The sequence below is a fragment of the Miscanthus floridulus genome, chromosome 2 (genome assembly GCF_019320115.1).
Source record: "Miscanthus floridulus cultivar M001 chromosome 2, ASM1932011v1, whole genome shotgun sequence".
Classification (NCBI taxonomy): Eukaryota; Viridiplantae; Streptophyta; class Magnoliopsida; order Poales; family Poaceae; genus Miscanthus; species Miscanthus floridulus.
The window spans coordinates 109,098,617-109,104,913 of record NC_089581.1 but is presented as its reverse complement, the minus strand read 5'-3'; positions in this window follow the sequence as shown (position 1 = coordinate 109,104,913).

The window sequence follows — 6,297 nt, the reverse complement described above, 5'->3', positions numbered from 1 at the left end:
TGTGGCGGTGACCTCCTCCCCCATGAATCTAGCGGTTGCACCCTCCTCCTCCATGGATCTGGCGGTGGAGAGACCGGATCCGGCGGTGGATCTCCACCACGGCCACAACTCTAGGACCTCCACCACGGCGGGTGAGGACGCATCGGCGCGGCAGCCTCCCTCCACCATGGCGCGGCGGGATCCATGAGGAGGCATCGGTGTGGTCCCCTACGAGCGACTGGCGAGGTGGTTGCGGCCGTGGGAAGCCCAGATCCATCGCCGGTGGGCTCGCCAGTGGGCTCGAGAACAGGCTCACACCGGTGGGCTCTTGATTTTTTTTGTTTTTTTTAAATGATTAACCACAGCAGGCATCCTAACATGCTTGCCATGGTAAAAGTATATTTACCGCGGCGGGCACGTTACACCGCCCACCGTGGTAAATCGATTAACCACGGCGGGCAAGGCCGCCCGCCGCGGTTAAGCCATGATTTACCGTGGCCTCTAGGCCGCGGCAGACGGCTTTGCCCACCATGGAAAACTGAAAATGCCCGCCTCCAGTAAAGTTTGTGTAGCAATGGCAGTGGATAAGGACCAAGACTTCATCTATCAGGATGTCTACTTCGTTCCCCTTGTTGGTGGCCTCCTCCTCTATCTTGACTAGGATGTGGTGGAGCGGAGCTAGCGATGGAAGCGACGATGTTGTTGCCTGAATTAGAGTAGGAGCGCCTACGGGGATGTGCTCATGAGCTCCTTAATGATCATATGAAGGCTTGATTCGTACTCAGATCAGATAAGAGGGGAATAAAAAGCCAAGAAAGTAACATGGATAAGGGAAGTGCGAGAAAGCATTACCCTTCCCTTTGGATCTTACAGCATTGAGCTCGAGCGGCTATGGCGGTGATGAGTACTAGCCTGGTCACCGGTGGATCTATGTGGGCGTGCTGGTGAGGCGTACTGGCGTGGAGCACTAGCTTGTCGGCGGTGAGTGGCGGTTTGCACGCCGATGAGTAGGTGAGGAATAGCAGCACTTGAGGAGGTGATGGATTAGGTTGGTTGGGTGGGTAGCGGTCTTTGTAAGCTAACTACAAACTAGGACTTGCAGGAATAGTTCCACCAAAATTTCTAAAAAACACATGGGGGTCTCATGCTGGCTTGCAAATTTTGATGATATCGGCGATGAAAGCTACTGGCGGTGGTGATTGGGTCTTAAAGAAGATGGTACGTAGCACCTAATGACGGGTGTGTCATACAAAAATGGAACGTTGGAAAGGAATAAAATATTATGAATATTAGTTTTGCAGGTTACAACAAGAAGATGTTAGCACCTAAAGGCAAATAGCGGAGGTCATACAAATTTTCAACGACGCTTATATCCGATGATGATAGAATATAGGTACTGATCTCTATAATTACAATGGACATGATAACAAAGCTGTAGCATCTCAGTGAGGTAACATTGTTCAAAATCAATAAAATACATTCTTTTTGATTAACTCTGTTACACTTTTCATTCACTAGGCGTACAATAACAAGGATCTATCAGCAACTATAGTTGTGATGACAAAAACCTTGGCCCTATTCTTCAACAATACTTCAGTAGTACTTTTTAGTGAACAAACATTATTTTTCTCTCACAACAAATCAGCATAAGCCAAATTTCAGCAATAAGCGTAGGTTTATCCCCGCACTCAATGATGGACATGTCGTGAAGCATAGAACCTAGAAGAAGGCGTAACTAAACCTTCACCGTGCCTCTAGATCTTCACCACGAGCAGGGACGATGCCTAGAAGAAGCCTATGGAAGAACCACCTCATAGAACTCCCTCTAACATCCTAGAGGATGAGGAGCCCGGCGAGGAGCCTTACACACATCATCTTCTTCATCGTCGAGGAGGAATGCATGGCATGGTGTTGAGAGATCCCAAGTCAAGATCTGTGGGCTCAGAAGGTTTCTCGGCAATAGCAAGGCACCCTCTGCCTTCCAGGATTTCCTATAGATATTCGGACCTGGAGGTCTCCCGCATGACAACCATTAACAAGCCTAGCCATCGTGTCACCGGCGACCTGGGCCACCAAAGATGGTATTGTTCATCCCCATCTCTTCATGAAACTTCCTCTAGCACCCAAGATAAATGGCCACCAGCAGTCCACTATAGAACCCAATCTTAAAAGCCTTCTCCTAGTAGCGGTGGAGACACTAAAGTATGCCATGAACCATGGTGGACGAAAGGAGTTGCCACTCTCTCACTTAGTCTAATGCTAAGGGATTTGGAGGGAGGAGAGGGAAGGGGAGGGGCAGGAGACTCAGTGCACCAAGACTTATTGCAGTTAAGATGCGTGATCTAGGCACCATGCATCAGGGAAGATGAGGTATATGACGGTTCCTAGCGTAACAAGTGGTGGGGACAGTGTTGGATGTTGGGACATCCAACACTCACCTTGAAGATTCACCTAGACTCAATGCAGTTAAGATGCATGATCTAGGGAACACGCATCAGGGAACACATGGTATATGATGGTTCTTGGCATAACAAATGGTGGGGACGGTGTTGGAAGTTGGGATGACATTCAACACTTACGCATGCTTCCCTGAGTTTTGGGCTTCCTATGCATCTTACTACCTCTGTCCCCAAAAAAAGTCTTATTATGAAAATATATTCTATCATTAATCTTTTGATATTTGTTTTGGATTATAAATGTTAGTATTTTCTGTGTAATTTTCTTCAAAGTTGAAATCCCTTGACTCCTCGGGAAGCGATAATTGCATTCTTTTTTGGACGGAGGAAGTAACAAATTTCAGTGTGAACACATGCCCCCCAATCTCATGTGTAACTCGATTAACCCACTATAGAGGACCTCTGGGGCTATAAATTTGGAGGCAAGGTGGAGTAGAAGGAATACTACTTGTGTTCATTTATTGTGTTGTGACACATATCTTTTCTTATTTGTTTTCTCCTTCTAGTATTTTTTTGAACAATGGCTCACGGCAAGCGTCCAAGGGAGGAAACTCTAGAAGCCATGGATCCACCTCCACGCCTTCATGTCCCTCTTCATCACCAAGGGTGAGAGGGAATAATTTCTTATCTCTAAAGCTACCTTGCATTAATCCTTTGAATATGCAGAGCTACCTCTCATGCTATGGTACATCGGCCAACTCTGGTGAAGGTTGGACAACAATCGATTGTGCATGCTATCAAAGCACATCTTGCTAGGTCATCTTCATCCTCCGAGTCATATGATAGTCAGGATGTCTAAAATCTTATCTATGAAAGGAGGGAGGCTGGAAACCTATATTCTAAAGTGACACATGAGGTAGGTTGGCTCGAGCTGTGTCTCGATGCCGTTAAAACAACCCTCTATGCATTTGAAGAAGAGACCAACGTTGCTCAGATGAGGGCTGATGAAGCTCATGCTAGGGAAGCAGGAAAAATTTCTTTGAAGAGTCTTTCCTTTTATATTCGTGACTTTATCCGGTAACACTTCATTTCATTAGATCTTGAGGAACAACTGGCCACTTCTCTCCATGAGATCAAGGAGGCTCATCACCGGGAGATTGACCTAGAGAGTCGCCACAAGATCCTCAAATGGGTTGCACAAGGCATAGTTGCAGTAGTCAACGCCAAGGGAGTTTCTCTTGAAGATCATCTACAGGATATCCCGGTTTGTGCCAAAGAAGTGGCAACTCATGGGGACCACTATGGTGCCGATGCTACTCTGACTATAGCGCAACTGCGTTCAGGGCACAAGCTCCATCACCTAAAACCTAGTTTTTTGGACACTGATCGGCTGAAAGATCAAGAGGACCTGATTGGAGACTTCACTAATGCTGTTGAGGCTATTGCAGTGATTATCCATGCAGAAGATGTTGTAAACAATGTTTTCTTAGGACCATAAATTATATCTAGGATCTTACAAGTAAAGAATCTACTGTTTGTATGAGACTCAGCTATAAAGCATGGACCCAAATACTTGGGTATATATAGTACTTATTTATGTATTTTCCATTGAGGTCTACGCGATAATAGATTAGTATCATATGGTGTTTGCACATACAAACCAACAGATCTACATCTCGATCCTCCGAGGTACAAAGATCATGGAATCTAAAGAACAATGCAGCACATCGCAAAACTTCACCCTCGGTGAGGTGCTCTACCTTCCATCTTGCAACCCTCATGGTCAAGGGATGTGATCTACTTCTTGACCATGAGAGCTGCAAGATGTACCTCATGGTCAAGGGATGTGATCTACTTCTTGATCGTGAGAGATGTAAGATGGAATATAAGCACCCAATCTTGAAGAACGACCACCTCGCAAACTTGAAGCACCCCCAATCGAGTATGGAGCCCCTAAATAGGAGAGAACTAGATAATTATAGATCTTCTTTAACACAAGATCTACATGAAGATCTGCAATCATCAAGGTCAAGCTCCTATTCATTGGCAGCACCTTGCCAAGGATGGAGAAGGAGCACCTCATAAAACTTGCACCAGCATCTTAGTGAGGTTCTTTATATTCCATAATCTTGTTACCTCTTAGTGTTGAGGGATGCAGATCTGCATCTCGATGCTAAGGGGTAGCAAGGTTATGGAATCTAAAGCACCCAATCTTGAAGGCCTTCTCCAAACACCCTATGAGGTGCTTTATGTCCATCTTGCACCTCTCATGGCCTCGAGGCCGTGAGAGGTGCAAGGATGAAGACAAAACACTTCTTGGCAATGAGGAAAGATATAGTAGCTCATGAGTGTGTAGATTCAAGAGTGTGTGGATTGAGCCCAAGAGGTGCATCCAGACCCTGGTTAAATAGGCCAACCTTAAAGATGGAGAAGTGCAAGTAATGGTAATGCAATTGTTTTGTGGGTAGTTGAGAAATAACTCACGCTGACTTTACCGCCAGAAGACCAAATAGTCATGGAGGGCCGGCGGCCATAACACATATCCTAGTCAACTCGGCTTTTTATACAACTGGGAAAATACCACTACCGCATCTATTGTTAACCCATCGGTGATAGAAGTTTCAACTACCGGTTTCCTTCCTCAGTAGGCCTCGCTATCGGTCCAACCGACAGTGGAAGTATAGCACCGTCGCTTCTATCGCTACGGTAGTGAAAGTGGCAATGGTGATAAATCAATCTGTAGTAGTGAGAGAATGAGAAGCAAGAACAATCACTCCAAAAGCAAGAAACGTTTCTCATCTTCAAGTTGGAAGAACTAAATGCTCTAAATGAAAGATATGAAAAATTATCAATTGAGCATGCCTTAGTTACTAACTCCTCTTCTAGTGTGTTACAACTAGATAAGGACAACATTAAGCTCAAGGCAAGACTAGATGAACAATCAAGAAAATACAATGTTCTCCAAGCTAACCATGTTCATCTCAAGTGCTCACATGAAAAGTTAGTAGAATCACATATCATGCTTGAGGTAGTGTCGGTGCGGGACCCATGGGATACCCCGCAAGGAAGGGAGAAGATCTAGTCTAACTAGGATTCTTCCCCTATAATCTTAGTAGTAGTATTATTCTATAATCCTACTAGGAACTCTCATTGTAAACCAACTAGGATTCTGACCTCCTAACTATATAAAGGAGGGCAGGGTCCCTAGAGATAACAGACTTGGATGACACAACACTTTACAATCAATCCAACGCAAAGGCTAACACCGACTGGACATAGGGCTATTACTCAATCATGGTTGAGGGCCCGAACCAGGATAAATCAACTGTCTCTTGCATTTACCGTCTAGTTCTACATACGCTGAAGCTCGAACAAACTACCCCGAGTATCCCCGTGGCAGGCTATCGGTGGTGAAACATCGACAGCTGGCGTGCCAGGTAGGGGATTTCGGTGACTTTGCATTTGAGAGCTCAATGGACCTCGACAACATGATCTTCTCGATGGGATCAACCTTCATCTTTGGCTCATGGATCTATGAGGTGGACGACAATGGCAAGCTCCAAAGTCATCTCCTCAAAGATTCAAATCACCATGAAGACCATTCTATTTCGGTGACAATGATAGGTCAACTCACTAGAAGATTCACGCAACTCGCGATGTCTAATTCGATCCAGATCTCATGATTTTGTGCATCCAACTCAAACACAGGTTCCACATCCAAAATGGAGTCTTATTCGAGTTCTTTTGAGAAACCGAGTTCTTTTCCGATGGGGCTTAAGAACACGTCCTTGGTCTATCAAGACTACAACTCGGGGTGCACTCAAAGTCTTTTCAAGAAGTTGGGTCCTCTTCCGTTCAGACTCCACAACATGGCAACATCTTATCAGACATGACCCGAGGGATCCATCAATCCGGTGCTTAG